The sequence below is a fragment of the Jaculus jaculus genome, chromosome 19 (assembly GCF_020740685.1).
Source record: "Jaculus jaculus isolate mJacJac1 chromosome 19, mJacJac1.mat.Y.cur, whole genome shotgun sequence".
Classification (NCBI taxonomy): domain Eukaryota; kingdom Metazoa; phylum Chordata; class Mammalia; order Rodentia; family Dipodidae; genus Jaculus; species Jaculus jaculus.
In genome coordinates this window covers 21,486,748-21,514,321 of record NC_059120.1, presented here as the reverse complement: position 1 = coordinate 21,514,321, position 27,574 = coordinate 21,486,748, and the positions used below count along the sequence as shown (strand labels likewise).

The 27,574-nt window shown below is 43.8% G+C and overlaps 1 pseudogene; it reads right to left on the bottom strand.

The window, feature by feature from the left end:
• Positions 1–3,304: 3,304 nt before the first annotated feature.
• Positions 3,305–3,563, bottom strand: LOC101601100 (annotated as a pseudogene).
• Between the last annotated feature and the right edge of the window lie 24,011 nt (positions 3,564–27,574).

Genomic DNA, 27,574 nt, shown 5'->3' with positions numbered 1-27,574 from the left:
TTTTATATATTTGAGGATTTTTTGTGCTACCAAACGAATTTTTGGATTTTTTTTTCTATTTCTGTGAAGAATGCCATTGAAATCTTTTTTTCTTCATTTTTTGAGGGTAGGGTATCACTCTAACTCAAGTTGACCTAGAATTCACTATATACTCTCAGGGTAGCCTTGAACTCACAGTGATCCTCCTACCTCTGCCTCCTGAGTGTTGGGATTAAAGCATGTGCCACCATGCCTAGCGCCATTAGAATTTTGATGGGGATTACATTAAATATGTAGATTACTTTTGGTAAGATTGCCATTTTCACAATATTGATTCTTCAAATCCAAGAACAAAGGATGTCTTTCCAGTCTTCTGCAATTTCTTGCTTGAGTGTTTTAAAGTTTTTATTGTAAAGATTCTTCACTTCCTTGGTTAGGTTTATTCAAAGGCACTTTATTTATTGATTGATTGATTGATTGAATGATGCAATTGTGAATTGGAGTGATTCTCTGATTTCATCCTCTGGGTGTTTGTTGTTAGCATATAGGAAGGATACTGATCTCAATGTGTTTATTTTGTATCCTGCTATATTGGTATAAGTGTTTATCAGCTCTAATAGTTTGCTGGTAGAGACTTTACAGTCCTTTATATATACAATTGTGCTTGGTGTTGTCTGTGATATTAATACTTGTAGTATGATGTTATCTGTGAATTAATTGTGGTAGTATTTGTTTGATGAAATTGGGAGCACCCATGCTAGATGCATATATGTTCAGAATTGTAATATCTTCCTGTTGAATTGTTCCTTTAATCAATATAAAGTGACCTTCTTTATCTTTCCTCACTAGTGTTGGTTTTAAGTCTACCCTGTCAGATATTAGGATTGTAACACCTGCTTGTTTCCTAGGCCCATTTGCTTGAAATACCATTTTCCATTCTTTTACTCTAGAGATACTGTCTGTCTTTCATGAAAAGGTGAGTTTCTTGGAGGCAACAAACAGAAGGATCCTGCCTTTAATCTAATCTGTAAACCTATGTCTTTTGGTTGGGGCACTGAGGCCATTGATACTAAGAGTTATTATTATACATCAGGCATGGTGGCACACATCTTGAATCCCAGCACCCAGGAGGCAAAGGTAGGAGGATTGCCATGGGTTTGAGGTCACCTGAGAATACACAGTGAAATTCCAATTCAGCCTGAGGTAGAGTGAAACAACAACAACAACAAAAAAGAATTATTATTGAACAGTATGTATTTATTCTCACCATATTTCTTGTTTTGTAATGCTTCCTGTTTCCCCCCACCCTTTTTTTTTACAGTATAAGAAAATGTATTTTACTAAGGTATTCATTATGGACCAGTAATGCATTTAAATACAATGCTTTAAAACATTATGCACAAAGAGCTTACAGGACACATTTAATAATAAAACATCTAATTGCTTAATACATGTTTTTTATGATTACAATTTAATTTTCCAAACATGTAAGTATTAAATATATCACTTTATAGTAAAGGACATTTAAGTGGATTGCACAAACAACAGACTTGCGTTATAAGAGGAGAAAGAAGACAATTATAATTAAGCCCAGAACTTAAAAGATAGTATTCAGACACTTCTGTTTAACTGAGGCCTAATTTTATAAAGAGCCGGGTCACTGAGTACTAGATTTTTATAAAAATAATTACCTGCATCAGCTGGTACCTCCTGCTTTGATAATTTGTGATCGATATCTAGTAATTTCCCAAACCATTAATGTAGCTTTTAGATGCTGTGTGTGCTACATATTCTTATAAATAAACTGAGAGCCGGGCATGGTGGCACACACCTTTAATCCCAGCACTCGGGAGGCAGAGGTAGGAGGATCACCGTGAGTTCGAGGCCACCCTGAGACTACATAGAGAATTCCAGGTCAGCCTGAGCTAACGTGAGACCCTACCTCATAAAACCAAAAACAATAAAAATTAAAAAAAAAAAAAACAAAAACTGAGGCCCTGTAACACTCAAACATGTCAAGGTAAAACTTGGTCCTAGAGCTTTATCCATGAATGTAGCGAGTATTTAGTGAGAACCTGCCTTCCCCTTGCCTCCAGAGCTCACTAGTGAAAATGCAGCTGCTCAAGCCCAGGCTCTGAGCCATGAGCCTTTAATTCATGCTTCAAGACAACAGAAATCGAGGTTTTCTCTGTAGAGAGAAATCTTTCTTTGGATCTTCATCAAGGGTATTTCTGAAGTGTTTACATTCATATAACATAGCCTCCTCTCTGTCTGTCATTTGGTACTTAAGTCTATGTTATGTATTTTGTCTTCCCCTTCAGTTTTCTACAACCTATTCTTTTAGGTTTGTCCAGCCTGTGCACTTTTCCTGCAGCTTGGTGCTGTTCCTTGTCACTGCTGCCCTTTGCTTTCCTTGACCCAGTCTGGTCATCTGGACTTTCCCATCTTCCCTCCCCAGGCTTCTTATCCAGATGTCTAGTAGTGACGCTGCCTTAAAGGCCGGGTCCTCAGTGAGTTCTGCTCATCAGCACGTCCAGTCAGTGCTGCTTTGCTCAAAGCCACGCGTACACTTCAGATCTCCTCTGCAACAACATTCTTTCTGAACGCTCTTCAAAACTATCCTCAAAAAAATGGTTTCTTGAGGATTTCTGTCATGTAAGTTGGTATTAAAAGAATATATAACTCAATAAAAGATGTTTCTACTTTTGTCAATTCAATTATAAATACTGAATTTTGCAAGATCACAGTTAAACTATTTGGTGTAAGACATCAATTTATAGACACAATGGATAGATCTAAAAATTCACTTTTTGGCTTCATGATGAGAAATTAAGATAAGGATATATTAAGGTTGAAACTTAAAAAAAAACCCTAGACAATAAAAAACTAAGATTTTTTTCATTGAAATATCTATTAACATCATCAGATTATATAGTAATCAAATTAGAAGTTAGCAAGTAAGATAATATCAAGACAATTGTCATCCATGACCCATAATCCTTTTATATTTTAACTCAAATACAAGTATGACAGTGAACTTTCATTTTCCAAATGTTCTTGTGAAGAATTATTAGTCAAGTCAGATAATCCATTTGCCACAAGTGAACTCTCAATTGTTATGAGGTAGCAGTCATCAATTGTGCTCTCCACTCATAAGCTTCCCACTTCATACGAAAAGTATGAACAAGGGACAGAAGAGCCACCATTCATTGTTTCTTTGATTCTTGTTGTTTTCATAGTATCTTAAATACCTGATTTCAATTTTACAGCAACAACAAACATCAACATTTATTCTGGGCAGTAACTGTGCTCCAAGTTGCATGTATTAATGACTTCCAACATGATCTCTAGGAATAATTCGTAGTTCTCAACCATGCTTTAGAAAAAACATTTCCAGCAGTCTGAGCAGGATTTATTCCTATTCCATCATGGGTAATAATTGCACTTGTTGCTGCAGGAACTTTAAATTCTTCTGCTGCAAACTTTAAGACTGCTGTAAAAGGTGTACTTTCAGGAACACTGAGTACTTTGTAGGGCAGCCGCGGGTCCGACGTGAGCGTGATCTTAAAGGACACCTTCCACATGGTGGAACCGCACCGGCGCCCCGCAGCCCGGGTCTAGAGCCCGTGGAGGGGCTGCGCCCACCTCGCCCCTCTTGTTGTTGTTTTTTCTTGTTTTTTCGAGGTAGAGTCTCACTCTAGCTCAGGCTGGCCTGGAATTCACTATATATATTCTCAGGGTGGCTTTGAACTCATGGCAATCCTCCTACCTCTGCCTCCTGAGTGCTGGGATTAAAGGCATGTGCCACCACGCCCAGCACTCTTGTTTTAACTGTTATTTGAGTATGATTTATTTTTTTTCTCTTTCCTCATGTGTGTGCTTTTCTTTGTCTTCAGCAGGGAGGATCCCTTCAAGCATTTTCTGTAGGGCTGGCTTAGTTGTCATATATTCCTTTAGCCTGTTTTTGTTGTGGAAGATTCTTATTTCTCCACGAGTTTGGATGGATAGCTTTGCAGGATAAAGTATTCTTGGTTGACAGTTGTCTTTCAGAACTTGGGATACATCATTCCTTCTGGCTTTTAAAGTTTGTGTTGAGTAATGTGCTGTTATCCTGAGGGGCTTGCCTTTATAAGTGACATGCTTTCTTCTTTTTTTAATTTTTATTTATTTATTTTAAAGAGAAAAAGAGGGAGAAGGGAAGAAAGATAGAGAAAAAAAAATAGGCATGCTAGGGCTTCTAGAGCCACTGCGAACAAACTCCACATGCATGTGCCACCATGTGCACCTGGCTTATGTGGGTGCTGGGAAATAGAACTTCAGTCCTTAGGCTTCGCAGGCAAGTACCTTAACTGTTAAGCCATTTCTCCAGCCCCTGGATTGCTTTTTCTAACTGCTTTCAATATATTTTCTTTCATTTGTACATATAGTAGTTTAATCATAATATGGTAAGGAGAGGTTCTTTCCAGGTTTTGTCTGTTTGCTATTGTAAAAGCTTCCTGTATCTGCATTGGCATCTCTTTCCCAATTTGGGGAAACTTTTCTTCTATGATTTTTTAAAACATGCCTTTGGAGTGAAATTCTTCTTCTTCTACTATACCCTGAATTCTTTTTTTTTTTTTTTTTTTTTTGTTTTTGTTTTTGTTTTTCAAGGTAGGGTCTCACTCTAGCTCAGGCTGACCTGGAATTCACTATGGAGTCTCAGGGTGGCCTCGAACTCACAGTGATCCTCCTACCTCTGTCTCCCAAGAGCTGGGATTAAAGATGTGCACCACCACACCTGGCTATACCCTGAATTCTTATGTTTGATCTTTTTATAGAGTTCTGAATATCTTTAAGTTCCCATTCATACCTTCCTATTAGCTTGTCTTTCTCCTAATTGGATTGTAGTAGATCTACCATCTGGTCTTCTAGTTTATATATTCTGTTTTCTCCTTCATCCATTCTATTGGTGAGACTTTCTACAGAGTTTTTTATTTGGCTTACTGTGTTTTTTTATTTCTAGTATCTCTAATTGAGTTTTCTTCAGTATTTCTTTTATTTATTATTCACAACTTCCATAATTATAGACAATAAATCATGATAACTCCTTCCCCCCATCACTTTCCCCTTCACAACTCCACTCTCCATCATATCCCCTCCCCCTCTCAATCAGTCTCTTATTTTTATGTCACATCTTTTCTTCCCATTATGGTGGTCATGTGTAGGTAGTGCCAGGCACTACAAAGTCATGGATATCCAGTCCATTTTGGGTCTGGAAGAGTGCATTGTAAGGAGTCCTATCCTTCCTTTGGCTCTTAAATTTTTCCCGCCACCTCTTCCGCAATGGATCCTGAGCCTTGGAGGGTGTAATAGAGATGTTTCAGTGCTGAATAGTCCTCTGTCACTTCTCAGCACGATGTTGCCTTTTGGGTCATCCCAGTGGTCACTACCATCTGAAAAGAGAAGCTTCTCTAATCAAAGTAAGAGTAGCATTAATATATGGGTATGAACATTAAGAGAAGTGCTTACTGGGCAGTTTGGTGAGCATAATATATGCATTTAGCCAGACACCAGAATGTGTTACACCACCAGGGCTCATAACTTCACCTGTCTTAGGTTTTTAGTATTTCTTCCATATTTCTATTTCCTTACTCATGTCTTGTATTGACCTCCTTATTTCACTAAGTTAGTTTCCTATGTTCTCTTTTAGGAGTTTGTTTTCTTATTTCATTCCTTTGATTTATTCTTTGATTTCTGTGAACATAGTTATAATCATTCTTTTTTAAATGTTTTATTCTATTTATTTATTTATTTGACAGGTGCCAGGTGTGGCTCTTAAATGACTCCCACAGTAACAGCAGAAGTGACCCCAGGCATTGAGTTTGCCTGATATGCAAGTATTCTAGTAGGCTGGGTGGAGCAAACTGCAGGCGATCCTAAAATCCAACGGAACACTATCCACATTTAATCAAAACCAGCATGGAGTATTTATATAAGAGTGGGTATTAAAACAAACAGATCATCTAACAAAGTCAAAAGTCCCTAAGGGTGTGTGTTGCACCCACACACTTAATCCAGTCAACTGGGAGGCTGAGATTTCTGGTCTGTAAAGGATTCCAGGTCAGCCTGGGGCCGAGTGAGACCTTGACCCCAAGACAAAGGCACTCTAAATCAGGAAGCAACAAAGGACAACCCCAAAATATATCTTATTTAACAATGATAAAACTGACCATCATCGGATGTGGTGGCACACGCCTTTAATCCCAGCACTCAGGAGGCAGAGGTAGGAGGATTGCCGTGAGCTCAAGGCCACCCTGGGACTACATAGTGAATTCCAGGTCAGCCTGAGCTAGAGTAAGATCCTACCTTGAAAAACAAGCGAACAAACAAAAACAAAACTGACCATCAACCATATCTAACACATAACCTGCCCTGGCATGGAAGGTGTGATTAGCATACCCAATGCAGGCCTATAGGCCAGGCTTTGTGGCAGGTACCGACCTGGTGTAAGTAGACCCTGTTACTTGTGGGATGGTTTTGTTCTCAACTATGCTGCCTGCCTACTTGGGCTCCTCTTTACTGCGCTATGGGCTTGGCTAGGCTGACTGGGTCAGTGGGTCCGCTGCTCTGATCACCTGTGCTGGGTGCTGGGTGGCTGATCTCCCTTCCCCAGGTCGCCAGTGGTTGCTGGTACTGGCAGTTGGGGAAGGGGAGGCTGTGGACGGTGCCTGAAGTCATACAGAAGCTGTGTAGCTGAGCCCAGTGACCCTCTTCCTTATGAGCCACTTACATGGTCCCTGCTGTCTTCTCCTTCAGGTTTCTTGTCTTTGCAAGGAGGCTGGTGTGCGTGGACAATCCCCTCACCTGGCTTCTCCTGCAGCTCAGGCAGAGCCTGGCTGCTGAGTGGACCGGCGCTGTTGTGGGATCTGGTTCTGCCTGCTTCTGTGGTCACTAGAAGATCTGGGTCTCTCCTGCTTCTCTGTTGAAGTTGATAATTTCTTATACACCTTTTCTTTTCTTTTTGTTTATTTGCAAGCAGAGAGAGAGAGAGAGAGAGAGAGAAGAGAGAGACACAGAGAGAATGGGCACACCAGGGCTTCCAGCCACTGCAAATGAACTCCAGACACATGTGCACCTTGTGCATATGGCTTACATGGGTCCTAGGGAATTGAACCTGGGTCCTTTGGCTTTGCAGGCAAACACCTAACTGCTAAACCATCTCTCCAGCCTCACTCCTTTACGTTTTGGTAGAAGAGTGTACTTTGCTGTTTTTCTGCTTACTCCCCCTCCCCAGGCTGCTTTGACATCACTACGATGCTTCCATCTTACTAGGAAGTTTTTTTTTTTTTTTTCCTTTTGAGGTAGGATTGCACTTTGACCTAGGATGGCCTCAAAAATCATGCCTTCTGCCTCAACCTCCCAAATGTTCCGATTAAAGTTGTGAGCCACCATGCCTAGCTTTATTCTTCTTGTTCTTTTATTTTCTATTATTTATTTATTTGTAAGGACAGAGAGAGAGAATGGGCACACCGGGGCCTCCAGTCACTGCAAACAAACTTCAGATGCATGCCCCATTGTGCATCTGGCTTTACATAGATACTTAAGATCAAACCCAGGTTGTTAAGTTTTGTAGCAAGCACCTAAACTGCTGAGCCATTTCTTCAGCCCCATTATTCTTATTCTTTTTTTTTATTATTATTTTAGAGAGAGAGAGAGAGAGAGAGAGAGAGAATTGGTACGCTAGGGCCTCAGCCACTGCAATAAAACTCCAGATGCTTGCGCCACCTAGTGGGCATATGTGACCTTGTGCTTGCCTCACCTTTATACAACTGGCTAATGTGGGATCTGGAGAGTCAAACATGGGTCTTTAGGCTTTTAGGCAAGCATCTTACCATTAAGCCATCTCTCTAGCCCTATTCTTATTCTTTTATTTTTTTTTAATTTTATTTATAGCTGGCTGTGGTGGTGCATGCCTCCTTTAATCCTAGCCTTCAAGAGGCAGAAGTAAGAGAATCGTCATGAGTTTGAAGCCACCCTGAGAATACAGAGTGAATTCCAGGTCAGCCTGTGCTAGACTGAGACCCTACCTCAAAAACACAACAAAAAAAAAAGTTTTTATTTATCTGTGAACAGAGAGAGGAGCAGAGAGCGTGGGTGCTCTAGGGCCTCTTACTGCTGCAAACAAAATCCAGACATACGTGGCACTTTGAGCAACTGGCTTTATGTGGGTTCTGAGCATGGAACTTGGGCCGACGGGCTTTGCAAGCAAGCACCTGTAACCACTGATCCATCTCCCCAGCCCACCTTATTCTTTTCTTTTCTTTCTTTCTTTCTAACTTAAGATTTTTTTTAATATGATAAAGTGTGAGAGAGAGAAGATGAAAGAATTGGTGCACCAAGACCTTCAGTTGCTACAGTGGAATTCCAGATGCTTCCACCCCTTTTTGTACATGCGCAGCCTTGAGCCCGTGTGTCACCTTGTGAGTCTGGTTTATGTGGGACCTGGAGAGTTGAGCATGAGTCCTCAGGCTTCACAGGCCAGGGCCTTAACTGCTAAGCATCTCTCCAGCCTTCTTTCTCTCTCATCTTTTTCTTGCATATGTGTGTGTGCCACTTTTGTGTCTGGACTTACGTATGTGTCGGGGAATTGAACTCAGGCCACAGGCTTTGCAAGCAGATGCCTTGAATCACTAAACCACATCCCCAGAACCCTTCTTTCCTTCCTTCCTTTGTTTTTTCTTTCTCTCTCTTTCTCCTTCCTTCTTTATCCCAGCCTCCCTTTTTTCTTCCTTTCCTCTCTCCCTCCTTCTCTCTCTTTCTTTCAGGCAGGGTTTTATGCAGCTCAGGTTGGCCTGAAACTTGCTTTGTAGCCAAAGATGACTTTCAACTACTGATCCTCCTTTCTCTGCCTCCCAAATACTGGGATTATGGGCATGCATCACCTGGCCCTTATGAAAGGGCCTTATTCAGGAACAGGGTCTAGGAATTGCCAGATTAACCTTGTTAAAATCCTTATACACATCCAGGTCTTTCCAGAGGCAGGGAATAACATGGCTACACACATTCTTCCTTCCACAGAAATCGGTACCTCTTCCTGAGCTGTAAGAGACAGTCGGTTAGGGAAAAAACAGAACTTTAGCAAGTTCCTTATATAGCAGGCTCAAGAAAATATGCAAAACCTATGATTGCACAATAGGCAGCCATGGATTTCAGTTTGTCTCAGGCTTTCATTCCATCTGACCTGATTTTAACCCACAGTATGATTCTCCAGGGAGTTGGGCTAACCTCCCAGAAAAACCACATGGCTAAGAGAGAGGAGTCAAAGCTGGCCAGATGATGGCAAAGCACACAGCTGCCCAGTTGGAGTCTGTGTCATCAATACTGCTCTAAAACCATGTTTGGAGTCTGGGTATGCTTTACCAATTTTGTCATATTGTGTTAATCACAAATGGAGTTTACTGGGCATGGGTGGCACATGCCTTTAAACAAAACAAAACAAAAACAAATGGAGTTTACCTTCCTATCGATTCTGTAACTTTTTTGCTCAGTAATTTTGTTTTGTTTTGTTTTTCAAGGTAGGGTCTCACTCTAGCCCAGGCTGACCTGGAATTCACTGTGGAGTCTCAGGGTGGCCTCGAACTCGTTGTGATCCTCCTAACTCTGCCTCCCGAGTGCTGGGATTAAAGACGTGTGCCATCACGCCTGGCTAATAATTTTTTCTTTTTAAGGTAGGGTCTCACTGTAGCTCAGGCTGACCTGGAATTCACTATGTAGTTTCAGGGTGGCCTCGAACTCATTGTGATCCTCCTAACTCTGCCTCCCCAGTGCTGGGAGTAAAGGCGTGCACCACCACACTCAGTTTAAATCTTACTTTGTGTGTGGGAGAGAGAGACAGAGACAGAGAAATAATGGCTATAGCAGGGCCACTGCAAATGAACCCCAAATGCTTGCATCACTTTATGCAGCTGGCCTTATATGGGTACTGGGGAACGCAACCTGGGCGGGCAGACTTTGGAAGCAAGCATCTTTAAACACTGAGCGATCTCCCTAGACCTAATCTTGTTTCTTTCTTTTTACTTTTATTACTTATTAGAGAAAGGGGGTGAGAGAGAGAGAATGGCGCCAGGGCCTCCAGCCACTGCAAATGAACTCCAGACTCATGCGCCACCCTGGGCATCTGGCTCATGTGGGCCTCGGGGAAGCAAACCTGGGTCCCTAGGCTTCACAGGCAAGTGCCTCAACCACTAAACCATCTCTCCAGTCCCTAGCCTTGTTTCCTTATCAAGTAATATCAGTGCTGAGGCAGGGAGTGGTGGTGTCACTTCTAGGTCTGAAGCAAGCAGTGGATAGTTGAGGAAAGAGATGTGACAGCCTGGGAACCCCTTTCTCCTCACTGTTCTTTTAAGATACATCTGCGCCCCTTATAAATCAAGACCCCAGCTGGGCATGGTGGCGCACACCTAGAGGGAGGAGGAGCCCCATAAGTTCGAGGCCACCCTGAGACTACATAGTGAATTCCAGGTCAGCCTGGGCTAGAGTGAGACTCTACCTGTAAAAACAAAAAACAGGGGCTGGAGAGATGGCATAGCGGTTAAACACTTGCCTGTGAAGCCTAAGGACCCCGGTTCGAGGCTCGGTTCCCCAGGTCCCACGTTAGCCAGATGCACAAGGGGGCACACGCATCTGGAGGTCATTTGCAGTGGCTGGAAGCCCTGGCGCGCCCATTCTCTCTCTCTCCCTCTATCTGTCTTTCTCTCTGTGTCTGTCACTCTCAAATAAATAAATAAAAATTAAAAAAAAAAACCAAACAAAAATTCAAGACCCTGGGCTGGAGAGGTAGCTCAATGGCTAGGGCATTTGCTTGCCTGCCAAGGCCAAGCCTAAGGATCCAGATTCAGTTCCCCAGAACCCACTGTAAGCCAGATGCACATGGTAGTGCATGAGTCTGGAGTTTGTTTGCATGGCTGGAGGTCCTCACACACCCATTCTCTCTCTCTCTCTCTCTCTCTTTCTCTCATAAATAAATAAACAAAATACAAATCAAGGCCCTGTCAGGTGTGGTGGTGCACACCTTTAATCCCAGCACTCAGAAGGCAGAGGTAGGAGGGTTGCAGAGAATTCGAGGCCACCCTGAGACTACATAGTGAATTCCAAGTCAGCCTGGGCTAGAGTGAGACCCTACTTCAAAAACAAAAACAAAACAAAAACAAAAATCAAGGCCTTATGTTGCAGTCAGGTTTGCGTTGCTGGTAGAAATCACCCAACCAAGAGCAGCTTGTGGGAAAAAGAGGTTTATTTTGGCTTTCAGGGTCAAGGGGAAGCTCCACAATGGCTGGGAAAACGATGGAATGAGCAGAGGGTGGACGTCACCCACCTGGCCAATATCAGGTGGACAACAGGGACAGAAGTGTGTGCCAAACACTGGCATGGGGAAACTGACTATAACACCCATAAGCCCGTCCCCAACAATACACTCTCTCTAGGAGGCATTAATTCCCAAATCTCCATTAGCTGGGAACCTAGCATTTGGAACACCTAAGTTGGTGCGGGACACCTGAATCAAACCACCACACCTTATTTCCTGAAAACAGCCTCCCATCATTTCAACCTCTCCCTCAATCATTCAAATGATTTCACTCCACGAATGCCCGTGGCATATGCATTTGTAGATATCTGCACCACTGTGAGTCTATGAAATTGCTCCTGTGAAGCCACTTGGAAAGACGAGCCAGGTTCACTTCTCACTGAAGAATGAACAATGGTGCTGGCGCACACCATTGCTGGCTGGTGTTCCATTCCCTGGGATGCACATAAAGCCACATGCCCAGAGCGGCGCATGCATGTGGACTTCATTTGTAGTAGCTAAAGGCCCTGGTGCACCCATACTATTTTCTTTTTCTCTCCTCTCTTTCTCTGCTTAGAAATACATAAACAAATAAAAATAATTTTTTAAAAAACTTAAGAAGGCATGTTGAAACTAGGCATGATAGCTCACAACTGTGATCCTACCATCCAGTAGGCTGAGGAAGGAGCTTGAGGCCATTTAAAGCCCACATAGTGGGCTGGAGAGATGGCTTAGCGGTTAAGCACTTGCCTGTGAAGCCTAGGGACCCTAGTTCGAGGCTTGATTCCCCAGGACCCACGTTAGTCAGATGCACAAGGGGGCGCACGTATCTGGAGTGCATTTGCAGTGGCTGGAGGCCCTGGCGCGCCCATTCTCTCTCTCTCTTTCTCTGTTGCTCTCAAATAAATAAAGTTCATGTAGTGAGTTCCAGGGCTACTTAACAAGACCCTGTGTCAAAACAGACAAAATCAAAGCATGTTGGTGGAAGTGGAAAATGTGCAGGTGCTCTGGGTAAGAGAGCTCTAAGTGCTCCAGCACTGCTCAGAACAGAGGCCGACGGCCCTGGGGAGAAGGAGCCGGTTTCTCTCCCCCTCTCTGCTGGATCTCACCCCAGAAGAGGGCTGTATGCCACCAAAGTTAGAAGCCAAGATCCTGTTTTCCTTCCTCATTCCTGCCTTCTCCCTTTACAAGAGCAGCTGTACTCAACTTTGAATCGATTACCTTCTATGACACTATTCTGCTTAGAAGAATCTGGGGAGATAAAATGCATGTTGAGGGCCGCAGAGATGGCTTAGCGGTTAAGCGCTTGCCTGTGAAGCCTAAGGACCCCGGTTCGAGGCTCGGTTCCCCAGATCCCACGTTAGCCAGATGCACAAGGAGGCGCACGCGTCTGGAGTTCGTTTGCAGAGGCTGGAAGCCCGGGCGCGCCCATTCTCTCTCTCTCCCTCTATCTGTCTTTCTCTCTGAGTCTGTCGCTCTCAAATAAATAAATAAATAATTTTAAAGAAATGCATGTTGAGGTCAGTAAATCCTGGAGTGACTCAAAAACTAACAGTAGTGCTGAGAAGTGACAATGGCCTGTTCAGCACTAAGTGAGACATCTCTCTCACACCCTCCAAGGCTCATGGACTACTGCAGAAGAGTGGCAGAAAGAATGTAAGAGCCAAAGGAAGGGCTGGACTGCTTACAATGTAATCTTCCAGACACAAAATGACATTGCTAGTCATGACCTCACAGTGCCTGACCCCTACCTACACAAGACCAGTATAATAGGAGGAAGGGAAAATGGTGGCGTAGCCAGGCAGGGGTGGCACGCAGCTTTAATCCCAGCATTTAGGAGGCAGAGGGAGGAGTTATCACTGAGGCCAGCCTGGACTGGAGTGAGAAGTGACAATGTAATCAGAGTGCCACATGGTGGCACTGTTTTCTTGCTGAGTGTGAATTGAGGAACCAAAGCTACATCACATGCCTTTCAAGCTCAAGGTCAGGCTGAAGTTTAGCAGTGGCAGTAGCTGAGATAAGACCTGTGGAGGGCAAGACTACATTTAGTCCATGAGTAATTAACTGCATAGATTCTGATAGGGAAAGAATCTGAGAATCATCAAATAGGTTTTGCTCTAGCCCAGGCTGACCTGGAATTCACTATGTAGTCTCAGGGTGGCCTCAAACTCACGTCGATCCCCCTACCTCTGCCTCCCGAGTGCTGGGATTAAAGATATGCGCCACCACACCTGGATATTTATTTATTCATTTATTTGCAAATACAGGTGGTGCATCTGGCTTTACATGAGTACTGAGGAACTGAACCTGAATCCTTAAGTGACTTAGCTGCTGAGCCATCTTTCCAGATACATATATATATTGTCATCAAAGCTGGCTACTGCTTTCCAGACATACACCGCCAGGATTAGAAGAATGGGACTGATGTCAACTTGACTTTTTTATTTTTTGTAATATATTTATTTATTTAAGAGAGAGAATGGGCTCACCAGGACCTTCATCCACTGCAAATAAACTCCAGACACATGTACCATCTTGTGCACCTGGCTTACGTGGGTCCTGGGGAATCAAAGCTGGGTCCTTTGGCTTTGCAAGCAAGCACCTTAACTGCTAAGCCATCTCTCCAGCCCCAGCTTGACCTTTTAGTTTGACTAATTTATTTGGAGTGGAGGCATTTTTTAAGAAAAAAAAAAAACATGTCATATAGGTTGTCTAAAAATAAAGTGCATTTAAGCTAAAAAAAAAAAAAAAAAAAAAAAAAGCTGGGCGTGGTGGTGCATGCCTTTTATCCCAGCATTTGGGAGGCAGAGGTAGGAGGATCGCTGTGAGTTCAAGGCCACCCTGAGACTACATAGTGAATTCCAGGTCAGCCTGAGCTAGAGCAAAACCCTATCTTGAAAAACAAAAACAAAAAAGCTGGATATGCACTTTTATCCCTAGCACTTAGGAGGCAGAGACAGGAGGATCACTCTGAGTTTGAGGCCAGCCTGAGACTACAGAGTGAATTCCAGGGGGCTAGAGTGAGACCCTACCCTACCCCCCCCAAAAAAAAAAGATCAGGAATGAGGTATATAGCTCAATGGTTCAGTGCTTGCCTTCTATTTGTAAGGTGTTGGTTAGCTTTTAATACCTAAAAAAAAAAAGGGGTGTGTGTGTGTGTGTGTGTGTGTATGAATGTGTGTGTGTGAAGTATACACTCAAGCAATATAATCTCAGGTGCAAATAGGCCCGTGATCAAAAACCAGCACTCCAGAGGCAGAGATAGGAGGATCGCCAAGAGTTCAAGGACACCCTGACACTACATTTCAGGGCTTGAGTGAGACCCTACCTCAAAAAAACAAATAAATTAATAAATAAATAAAAACCCAGAGGTAGCTCATGCCTTTAGTCCCAGCACTCGGGAGGCAGAGGTAGGAGGATCGCCGTGAGTTCCAGACCAGCCTGTTTGACGGAGTCAGCTGTAGGGCCGCCTGGGTTAGAATGAGACCCTACCTCGCACATACACAAAACCATACTGGGAACAGTGTCTGCTCTGTTGCCTTAATGGCTTTTTCAGAATATGAGCAACAGGCTAGACACTAATCCCTTTATTTCTGTGCTAGAAATGGAACCCAGGTCCTTGTGCATGCCAGGCAGGTGCACTGCCTCTGAAATATATCCCCTGTCCATGAGAGGATTATTGTGATGTTGCATACGATTTTCTGTTATCCATACAACAAGCCTGGTGTATAAGTACAGTATCATCCCCACCCCATTTTAGAGATCAGAAAACTTTACCCAGAAACTGAAGAACTTGCCTGTAGTTATATAGTCAGAAACTATAAAACTGAGATTCAAATTCATGTAGCCTGATCCAAATCCGCTTAAAGAACCCTTATAGTAGGGTTTGTAGATGAGAATTACCTGTCAGAGCTTGTAGTGACTGCGGAGATGAGGTGTGAGGGGAAAACTGGAGTCACCAATCCTCATTCATGAATCCAATGTCAAAGGAATCTTACCTTATAAGGACATGTGCTCAGCTGGTATCAACCCAGTCAGGTAAGGCAGGGGCAGAAAGTACCTATCAAATAAGTACAGAATCTGAGATGAGCAGGATGGTTTAGGCCTATAATCACAGCACTTGGGAGGCTGAGGCAGGGGAATTGCTGGAACTCCCAGGCCAGCCTGTGTAACACACTAAGATCTGGTCTCAAAATATCAATGCCTTTGCCGGCCATGGTGGCTCACACCTTTAATCCCAGTACTCTGGAGGCAGAGGTAGGAGGATCACCAAGAGTTCGAGGCCAGCCTGAGACTACATAGTGAATACCAGGTCAGCCTGGGCTAGAGTGAAACCCTACAAAACAAAGCAAACGAACTATATTTATGGCACACAGCTTCAGGTTCACTGAGATGAACTTCCAGACCAGGCACAGTTATGGAGGAAGAGAATTTACTGAAGTTTACAGATCCTGGGGAAGTTTCATAATGGCAGAAGAAGCTGGCCTGCCTTCACAGGTCCAAGCAGAGAGAGAGAAGCACAAGCTCAAAAGCCACTAGTCTCACAGCACAGCACACAGCAGGAACTGCAGCTAGGCACTCTGCATATCTTTAGATTGAAATCTCAAACCCACAGCCACTGCTTAGGGCTGGACCCTAAGATCTGCCCAGTGACACCGCCTCCAGCCAGGTAGCTGCAGATCCAAACTTCAAACTAATGAAAAACTGAATATATTGGGGGCCATCTATTCAAACTACCACAATGTGTGTGTGTGTGTATATATATATATATATATATATATATATATATATATATACACATACCTTTAATCTTAGCACTCAGGAAGCAGAAGTAGGGGGATATGAGTTCAAGGCCAGCCTGAGACCTGAGACTACATAGTGAATTTCAGGTCAGCCTGGGCTACAGCAAGACTCTACCTTGAACCCCCCCAAATTAAAATTATATATCTCAAACCAAACAAAACAAATACAGTTTTTTTATTTGCAAGCAGACAGAGAGGAAGAGAAAGGGAGAGAATTAGTGTGCCAGGATCTTTTGCCACTGCAAATAAACTCTAGATGAATGTGCCACTTTGTGCATATGGCTTAACATGGATATTGGGGAATTGAACCCAGGATGTCAGGCTTTGCAAGCAAGCACGTTTGACTGCTGAGCCATCTCCCATCTCCCCAGCTGCCAAAAATAGGGTTTCGTTTGGTTGGTTTTGGCTTTTCGAGGTAGGATTTCACTCTATCCCAGGCTGACCTGGAATTCACTATGTAGTCTTGGGGTGGCCTCAAACTCACAGCAATTCTCCTACCTCTGCCTCCCAAGTGCTGGGATTAAAGGTGCCACCACACCCAGCTTTTTTGGAGTCTTAAAGAGGGGAGAATATAACATGGTACGAGCTGTCAAAATTTCTATTTTAATATGAAAGTCACCTTTGGAACAAAATCAAACCTACACTGGAATGGAATCAGATGTCCTAGATGCGACAAGTTCTAACTTGGTGTGAGATTATAAAGAAGCCAGCTCTCCAGTCCCGCTGAGTCAATGGATAAGATCTATTTTCAATTCTCAACTTGTCCCCAGACACTCTAGGTCTCTTGACAAATTGAGTCAGAGTAGCGTCTGCTGCTGCCGATGAAGAACTCTACACTACCCAGGAAGAGAGCAGCAGAAAGTGTCCGGGTGAGTGTCCCAAAGTGAAGGAAATTATCCAACTATGGAGTCATGTAGCCAAGCCATTTGTTAACAGTAGGAAAAGGAAGGGCCGGTTCTGGCTGGCCCAGCTCCACGGTGAAGCCGATGTCTATTTCTGGACCCTGTTAAGCCTGAGAGTCAAGGTGCCTTTGTGCGCTTCTTCGCCTGGGCGCTTGACCTCGGCTGCGCAGACTTCTTGGCTGACGCAGCGCTCTTTTCTCCTGACCCGCCTTTTGCTCATTGGATTCCTAACCACCTGCTTGGCTTTCAGTATTTTTGGTTGCCGTGGTTGCTATCTGCATGCCTAATTCTGGCACACACTAAAGTCTGCCTGCCTGACTCTGTCTCAGGATTCTTCCTGTCCTTTGGTCTTTGGGTGCTTCTTTTTGCTAATTTTTGTTTGAGGTTTTTTATTTTATTTTTATTTATTTATTTTATTTTATTTGGAGAGAGAGAGAGAATGGGTGCGCCAGAGCCTCCAGCCGCTGCAAACGAACTCCAGACGCGTGCGCTCCCTTGTGCATCTGGCTAACGTGGGTCCTGGGGAGTTGAGCCTTGACCCAGGGTCCTTAGGCTTCACAGGCAAGCGCTTAACCACTAAGCCATCTCTTCAGCCCTGTTTATTTGACAGGGAAAGAGGAGAGGGAGAGAAGGGGCGTGTCAGGGCCTCCAGCCTCTTCAAACCAACTTCAGACATGTGAGCCCCCTTGTGCATCTGGCTAAGCCATCCCTCTGGCCCTTTTTGAGGTTTTTGAATTGGAGTTCACTATGTGATCTCAGCTTGACCTCGAACTCTCAGCGACCCTCCTACCTCTGCCTCCCAAGTGCTGGGATTAAAGCCATGAGCCACCACGCCTGGTTCCTTTTGCTAATTTTTTTTTTTAATGCAAGTCCAACAGACTGGCCTTTTAATTGTTTTTTTAATGAGAAAGAGTGAGAGCAAGAAAGAGAGAGAATTGGTGTATAGGGCCTCCAGCCACTGTAATCGAACTCCAGATGCGTGTGCCACCTTGTGTGCATGTATAACCTTGCAGATGCATCATCTTGTGTATCTGGCTTAAGTGGCATCTGAGGAGTTGAACATGGGTCCTTAGGCTTTGCAAGCAAGTGCTTTAACCACTAAGCCATCTCTCCAGCCATTTTTGCTAATTTTTTAATTCTTTTTTTGTTTATTTTTACTTATTTATTTGAGAGCAACAGACACAGAGAGAAAGGCAGATAGAGAGAGAGAGAGAGAGAGAGAGAGAGAGAGAAAGAATGGGCGCGCCAGGGCCTCCAGCTGCTACAAAGGAACTCCAGATGCGTGCGCCCCCTTGTGCATCTGGCCAACGTGGGTCCTGGAGAATCGAGCCTCGAACTGGGGTCCTTAGGCTTCACAGGCAAGCGCTTAACTGCTAAGCCATCTCTCCAGGCCCATTTTTGCTAATTTTTAATCAGTGCTAGAGACTGAACCAGGGCCTCATGCCTGCTAGGCAAGTGGTTTCCACTGAGACATATCTTCGGCTTTATTGAGTACTTTAAAAAATATTTTATTTATTAATTTATTTGAGGGAGGGGGGCAGATAGAGAAAATGGGTGTACCAGGGCCTGTAGCCACTGCAAATAAACTCCAGACACGTGCACCACCTTGTACATCTGGGTTGCATGCATCTGGAGTACTAAGGGTGAGTACTGGGTCTTTTGGCTTTGCCAGAAAATGCCTTACCTGCTAAACTCTCTCTCCAGCCCTCTTGTGTACTTTTTTTTTTTTTTTCTTCCCAAGGTAGAGTCTTGCTCTAGCCCGGGCTGACCTGGAATTCACTATGTAGTTTCAGGGTGGCCTTGAACTCATGGCAATCCTCCTCTCTCTGCCTCCCAAGTGCTGGGATTAAAGGTGTGTGCCGCCATGCCTGGCTCCTTTTTTTTTTTCAATGAGAGAGAGGGAGAGAGAATTGGCACCCACTGCAGTTGAACTCCAGATGTGCATGTGCAACCTTGTGCGCTTGCATCACCTTGTACATCTGGCTTATGTGGGACCTGAAGAGTCAAACATGGGTCCTTAGACTTTGCAGGCAAGCACCTTAACCGCTAAGCCATCTCTCCAGTCCTAAAATAAATTTTATATATTAAAAGTACACAAGAGGGCTGGAGAGATGGCTTAGCGGTTAAGGTGCTTGCCTACAAAGCCAAAGGATCCTGGTTCATTTCTCCAGGACCCACATAAACCAGATGCACAAGGAGACACATGCATGTGGAGTTCATTTACAGTGGCTAGAGGCCCTGGCACACCCATTCCCTTCCTCTCTCTGCCATTTTCTCTCTTATTTTATTTATTTATTTATTTGAGAGAGAAAAAGAGGTAGAGAGAGAGTGTGTGTGAGAGAGAAAATAGACACGCTAGGACCTCCAGCCACTGCAAAGGAACTCCAGATGCATGCACCCCTTTGTGCATCTGGCTTACATGGCTCCTGGAGAGTCTAGCCTGGGTCCTTTGGCTTTGCAGGCACATGCCTTAACCACTAAGCCATTTCTCCAGGCCTAAATTAAATGAAGAAATGGAGGCCCTGGGGCACCCAGTTCTCTCTCTCTCTCTCAAAAAAAAAAAAAAAAATTTATTTATTTGTAAGGAGAGAGAGCAAATAGGCACACCAGAGCTTCTTGCCACTGCAAACAGACTCCAGGTGCATGCATCACTTTGTGTATCTGGCCTTACATGTGAGTACTGGGGAATCAAATCCAGGCCATCAGGCTTTGCAAACAAGTGCCTTTAATAGGTCCCACCTCCCCAGCCAATTAAACTTATTTGAGAGAGAGAAAGTATGGGTGTACCAGGGCCTCTTGCCTTTTCAAATAAATGCAAAACACATGCGCCACTGGGGTCTGGCTTTACATGGGAAATGGAGACTCGAACCTGGGCCAGCAGGATTTGCAAGCAAGTGCCTTTACTCATAAGATATCTCCCCAGCTGCAAATATTTTATTCAATTAAATAATTAATTAATTTTATTTGAGAGAGAGAGAAAAAAAAAAAGAGGCAGAGAGAGAAAGAATAGGCCTTTCAGGGCCTTTAGCTGCTGCAGCAAACAAACTCCAGACATGTGTGCCCCATGTGTGGCATTACGTGCTTGTGTCAATATGCATCTGGCTTACATGGGACCTGGAGATTCGAACATGAGTTCTTAGGTTTTGCTGCCAAGTGCCATCTCTCCAGCCCTATTTATATTTCTAAAATATATTTATTTATTTGTAAGCAAAGAGAGAGAGAGAAGAGAGACAGAGCAAATGAGTGCACCAGGATCTCTAGCCACTACAAATGAACTCCCGATGCATGTGCCACTGTGCATCTGGGTTTGCATGGGTATTGGGGAATCAAACTCAGATTGTTAGGTTTTGCCGACAAATGCCTTAGCCACTGAGCCATCTCTCCAGCCCCATATTTATTTTTTTTTTATTAATTATGTACATGAACATGCCAGACAGAGTCTCTTGCCACTGCAAATGAACTTCAGATGCATGTGTCACTTTTGCATCTGACTTTATATGGGGCCTGGGGAGTCGAACCTAAGCCAGCAGCTTTTGCAAGCAAGTGCCTTTAACTGCTGAATCATCTCGCCAGGTCTTGTGTGCTTCTTGACTTTTTCTATGTTGGCCCGTTGCCTAGCCAATACCCTTGGTAACATAACCACTTCCTTAGTGGTTTTGGCTTTTTTTTAACCTGCTTTTGAAAGAACCACTATTGTTCACAGTCCCAGAACTGACATATATTTAGACATGAGGTGGAGCAATCAGGAGGAAATGTGTTTTTTAAATGAGGAAATGCAGAATTACAGTGAGGACAGCTTAGCCCTCTTTAGAACTGAATTTCAGGAAGGCAATCATGGAGAATGTAAGGTGGAAAAAAAAAAAAACAACTGGATTCAAATAGAAAAGCTTTCTTTTTTTCTTTTTCTCTTTCTTTCTTTCTTTCTTTTTTTTTTTTTCAAGGTAGGGTCTCATTCTAGCTCAGGCTGACCTGGAATTCACTATGTACTCTCAGGGTAGCCTCAAACTCACAGCATTCCTCCTACCTCTGCCTCCCTAGTGCTGGGATTAAAGGCATGTGCAACCACACCCTGCTTGGAACCTTTATTTTTAAAAAAGATTTTATTTTTATTTATTTGTTGGAGAGTGAGAAAGAAAGAATGGGTGCACCAGGGCCTTGCATGTGCCCACCATGTGCATCTGGCTTATGCAGATACTGAGGAATTGAACCTGGTCCTTAGACTTTGCAGGCAAGCACTTTAACTGCTAAGCCATCTCTTCAGCCAGGAAGCCTTTCTTTTCTTTTTTATATTTTAAAAAATATTTTATTTGTATTTATTCATTTGAAAGGGAGAGAGAATGGGTGCACCAGGGCCTCCAGCCACTGCAAATGAACTCCAGATGCATGTGCCACTTTGTGCATCTGGCTTATGTGGGTGCTGGAGAATTGAACTGTGGTCCTTTGGCTTTGCAGGCGAGCACTATAATGGCTATGCCGTTTCTCCAACCCTCTTTTCTTTTATAAAAGTTTTTAAAAATTTATTTATTTAAGAAAGAGAGGGAGGGAGGGAGAGGGAAGGAAGAGGCAGATAGAGAGAGAATGGGTGCACCAGGACCTCCAGCCACTGCAAACGAACCCAGACACACAAGCCACCTAGTGCATCTGGCTTACGTGGGTCCTAGGGACTTGAACCTATGTCCTTTGGCTCCGCAGGCAAGTGCTTTAACCGCTAAACCATCTCTCCAGCGCCAGGAAGCCTTTCTTGTTGGTAATACAAGTAATAAGAGTTCTTTGGGGGAGAGGGGTGGGCTGGGAAAATGGCTCAGCAGTTAAAGGTGCTTGCTTGCAAAACCTACAAGCCTGGGTTTGATTCCCTAGCATCTATGTAAGGCCAGATGCACAAAGTGATACATGTTTGGAATTTATTTGCAGAGGCAAGAGGCCCTGACATGCCCATATTTATTTTTCCTCTCTCTTTCTGCTCACAAATAAATGAATAAAAATATAAAATCAGGGTTGGAGAGATGGCTTAGCGGTTAAGGTACTTGCCTGCAAAGCCAAAGGACCTTGGTTTCATTCCCTAGGACCCACGTAAGCCAGATGCACAAGGTGGCACATGCATCTGGAATTTGTTTGCAGTGACTAGAGGCCCTGGAGCACCCATTTTCTCTCTCTCTCTCTCTCTCTCTCTCTGTGCCTCTTTCTCTCACTCAAATAAATAAATAAAATAGAAATATTTAAAAAAAATAAAATTGAGGAAAATAAATAAATAAAGCCAAGTATGGTGTGTGGTGGCCCACGCCTTTAATCCCAGCACTCGGGAGGCAGAGGTAGGAGGATCACCATGAGTTCGAGGCCACCCTGAGACTACATAGAGAATTCCAGGTCAGCCTGGGCCACAGTGAGACCCTACCTTGAAAAACCAAAATAATAATAATAATATAAATATATGTACACATACATACACATAATCACAGCTAATGTGATGGCTTAGCAGTTAAGGTTCTTGCCCGCAAAGCCAAAGGACCAGGTTTGAGTCCCCAAGACCCACATAAGTCAGATACACAAGGTGGCACATGCATCTGAAGTTCATTTGCAGTGGCTAGAGGCCCTGGCACACCCATTCTCTCTCTCAAATAAATAAATAACATATATATATATATATATATATATACACACACACACACATATATATGCAAAAGAGTACTTTGGAACACTGTGTTCCAGACAGGAGGTGGTCATTCCATGCGTGACCTCACAGTGGCTATCATTACCTGCACACTACTGGGCTCATCAACATGTCATTGTAGACGAAGAAGGCAAAAAACAAACAAATACAAAGCTGGGTATGGTGACACACGCCAAAGCTAGCCTGAGATTACAGAGTGAGCTTTAGTCAACCTGGACTAGAGTGAGACCCTACCTCAAAAATAACACTCCCCCAAAAAAGTTATAACAAGGGCTGGAGAGATGGCTTAGCGGTTAAGCGCTTGCCTGTGAAGCCTAAGGACCCCGGTTCGAGGCTCGGTTCCCCAGGTCCCACGTTAGCCAGATGCACAAGGGGGCGCACGCATCTGGAGTTCATTTGCAGAGGCTGGAAGCCCTGGCGCGCCCATTCTCTCTCTCTCCCTCTATCTGTCTTTCTCTCTGTGTCTGTCGCTCTCAAATAAATAAAAAAAATTTTAAAAAAACTTATAACAAATTAATGCCAGGAGTAGTGGTACATGCCATTAATTACAGCACTTGGGCATCGTGACACATCTTTAAATACCAACAGTCAGGAGGCAGAGGTAGTAGGATTGTTTAAGGCCAGCCTGGAACTGGAGTCTGAGGTAGGAAGATTGCCATGCATTAGCCTGGGTCTACAGTGTGAGTTCCAGGTCAGCCTGACGTAGAGTGAGACTGTGCCTCAAAAAAAAAAAAAATTCAAAATAACAACCCTATGTTAATAAAAATTGTGAAAAGAAAAAATTTTTAAAAAGAACAAAGAGGGCTGGAGAGATGGTTTAGCGGTTAAGCGCTTGCCTGTGAAGCCTAAGGACCCCGGTTCGAGGCTCGGTTCCCCAGGTCCCACGTTAGCCAGATGCACAAGGGGGCGCACGCGTCTGGAGTTCGTTTGCAGAGGCTGGAAGCCCTGGCGCACCCATTCTTTCTCTCTCCCTCTATCTGTCTTTCTCTCTGTGTCTGTCGCTCTCAAATAAATAAATAAATAAATAATAAAGAAAAAGAAAAAGAAAAAGAAAAAAGAAAATAATGGAAAGGTAAAAAATAATAATAATAATAATAATAATAACAACCCTGAAACCAGGCATGGTGGTGCACACCTTTAATTCCAGCATTTGGGAGGCAGAGGTAGGAGGATCGCCATGAGTTCAAGGCCACCCTTAGACTGCCAAGTGAATTTCAAGTCAGCCTGGACTAGAACGAGACCATACTTTGAAAAACCACGTTATATGGGAACCTGGAGAGTTGAACATGGGTCCTTAGGCTTTGCAGGCAAGCACCTTAACCCCTTAAGCCATCTCTCCAGCCCTGTTTTTAATTTTTTATTTATTTGAGAGAGAGAAAGAGGCAGAAAGAGAGAAAGAAAGAATGGGAGTGCCAGGGCCTCTGGCCACTGCAAACAAACTCCAGACACATGCACTACCTTGTGCATCTGGCTTACGTGGGTCCTGGGGATTTGAATGTGGGTCCTTTGGCTTTGTAGGCAAGCACTAACCGATAAAGCCATCTCTCCAGCCTCCCAAACTGGTTTCGTAATAAACTCCAACTTTGAACTAAAAGTGCCTGAAGAGCTTGCTATCAAGTTTTCACCAAGTGCTCTACCACTGAACTGAACCCTCAACCCTGAAAACAAAACTATACATATGTCTTAAAGTAATCTAACATTTATGAATACCAACAATAATTCATTTTCAGTGTCCCAAATTTGAAACCAGTACTTAATTTTTTTTTTTTTTTTTTCGAGATAGGGTCTCATTTTAGCTCAGGCTGACCTGGGATTCTCTATGTAGTCTCAGGGTGGCCTCAAACTCACAGCCATCCTCCTACCTCTGCCTCCCAAGTGCTGGGATTAAAGGCGTATGCCCAGACTAGTTTCTTGTAAAAAAAAAAAAAAAAAAAAAAGCTGGCTGGGCATGGTGGTGCACGCCTTTAATCCCAGCACTTGGGAGGCATAGGTAAGAGGATCGCTGTGAGTTCGAGGCCAGCCTGAAACTACCTAGTGAATTCTGGGTCAGCCAGGGCTAGAGAGAGACCCTACCTTGAAAAACAAACAAACAAAAAAACTATTTTATTTATTTATTTGAGAGAGAGGGGAGCTGGTGGAGGGGAAGAGTATGGTTGAGCCAGCCAGTACCTCCTGCCACTGTAAATGAACTCCAGATGCATGCATCACTTTGTGCATCTGGCTTTACGTGGGTACTGGAAAAATGAACCCAGACTGACAAGGTTTGCCAAGGGTACACTGGTCCCTTCTAAAAGGCTTGGTTTTGGATTGGAGAGATGGCTTAGTGGTTAAATGCTTGCCTGTGAAGCCTAAGGACCCTGGTTTGAGGCTCGATATCCCAGTACACACATAAGCCAGATGCACAAGGTGGCACATGTATCTGGAGCCCATTTGCAGTGGCTGGAGGTCCTGGTGCACCCATTCTCTCTCTCTCTCTCTCTCTCTCTCTCTCTCTCTCTCTCTCTCTCTCTCTGTGTGTGTGTGTGTCTCTTTCTCTGTCTGTCTGTCTCTCTCAAATAAATAAATAAAATAAACCAAAAATTTAAAAAGGCTTGATTTTAGCTTGCAGAACTTTAAGAGAGTTAAATTTTTTAAATTTATTTATTTGTAAGCAGAGAGAAAAGAGAAACCGACAGAGAGGATGGGTGCACCAGGGCCTCCAGCCATTGCAAACAGACTCCAGATACATGTGCCCCTTTGTTCAACTGGCTTTACATGGCTACTGGGGAATGAAACCCAGGTCATTAAGCTTTTCAAGTAAGTGCCTTAACCACTGAGCAATATATCCACCTCCCCGCCACCACCTTTTTGAGACAATCTGTGTATTTCTTGCTGCCTTGATACTTACAATGAAGTCCAGATAATCCTCCTGCTTCAGATTCCTTTGTGCTATAATTATAGTAGATCACTGTGTCTGGCTAAGAGAGTTAATTCTTTGTTCATTTTTAGACAACACCATCCTATGTAATCTTGGTTGCCTGGAACTCACTATATAGACCAGGCTGAATTTGCAACAATCCTTCTGCCTCTGCTTCCTTAGTGTTAGGCTCTTAAGCATGCCTGGCTCTAAAAGAGTTATTTTTTTTTCTTCTGATTTTATTTATTTGAGAGAGAAGGGAGAATATGGATGGGCACACTAGGGCCTCTAGTCACTGCAAACAAACTCCATATGTATGTGTTACTTTGTGCATCTGGCATTACCTGGGTACTGGGGAATCAAACCAGGGTCAGCAGGCTTTGCAATTTAACTTTGCATTTAACTGCTGAATCATTGCCCTAGCCCTTCCTTCCATTCTTCTTTCCTTTGTTCCTTCCCTTCTTTTCTTCCCTTCCTCCCTCCCTCCCTCTCTCCCTTCCTTCCTTCCTTCCTTCTTTTTTGTGGTGTTTATAGGTAGGGTCTCTCTCTAGCCCAGGCTGGTCTGGAATTCACTTGTAGTCTCAGGCTGGCTTCAAATTCTCAGTGATTCTCCTACCTTTGCCTCCTCAGTGCTGGCACCATGTCCCCCTTTTCATTTTCTTTTTTTTTGCAACTGTTGCAGTCAGGTTCACATTGCTGGTAGAAATCACCCAACCAAGAGCAGCTTGTAGAAAAAAGGTTTATTTTGGCTTACATACTCAAGGGAAAGCTCCATGACAGCAGGGAAAAACGATGGCATGAGCAGAGGGTGGACATTAACTCTTGGCCAACATCAGGTGGAAAAAAGGGACAGGAGAGTGTGCCAAACACTGGCAAGGGGAAACTGGCTATAATACCATAAGCCCACCCCCAGCAATACACTGCCTCCAAGAGGCATTAATTCCCAAATTTCCCTCAGCTAGGAACCTAGCATTCAGAACACCTAAGTTTATGGGGGACACCTGAATCAAACCACCATGGCAATCTAATGAGATGTTTTTATTTTTTTGTGTGTGAGAGTGAGCAAGAGAGAGAGAGGATTGGCATGCCAGGGCCTCCAACACTGCAATAGAACTCCAGACACGTGTGCCACCTTATGCACAGATGAGACCTTGCACTGGAATCACCTTGTATGTCTGGCTTACATGGGACCTGAAGAGTCAAACGTGAGTCCTCAGGCTTTGCAGGCATGCACCTTAACTGCTAAGCCATCTCTCCAGCCTGACCCGATGGGTTTTAAGGTTACTGACATGAGCACAGGTGAGGGGTTATTTTCAGGAGCGTGGGTGCTTACTAACTAGTGGCTTTAGCACTGAAGAAAATGACTCTCCTTCCTCCATCAATCATTAACCTCAGGGAGGGGCTGTGCCTTGTGAGTTTTGCCCCACTCCGTGACAGAATGGCTATGGGCCCAGTCTTGTGCAGATCTTACGCAGGGAACCACAGATGCTATGAGTTCAAAGGTATAACAGTCATGTCATGCCTTGAGGCCAGCATCCCCTACCTCCTTCCTCTAGCTCTTACATTCCTTCTGCCCATTCTTTCTCCATGTTCTTTGAGCCTCGGAGGGGATGATATAGATGTCTCATTCAGGGCTGAGCATTCAATTATCATTGAATTCTTATTCCTGTGACCAGTTATGAGTCTCTGTAGTTACAACTGGAAAAACCTTTGCTGCCCAAGACTGGTAGCACTAATCTATGAACATTACCATAACCATTAAGAAAGTAATTAGGAGCAGGACTTGGTGGTGCATGCCTTTAATCCCAGCACTCTGGAGGCAGAGGTAGGTGGATCGCCGTGAGTTCGAGGCCACCCTGAGACTACATAGTGAATTCCAAGTCAGCCTGGGCCAGAGTGAGGCCCTACCTTGAAAAAACAATAAATAAATAAATAAATAAATAAATAAATAAAAGAAGGTAATTAGGGGGATGGAGAGATGGCTTAGCAGTTAAGTCATCTGCC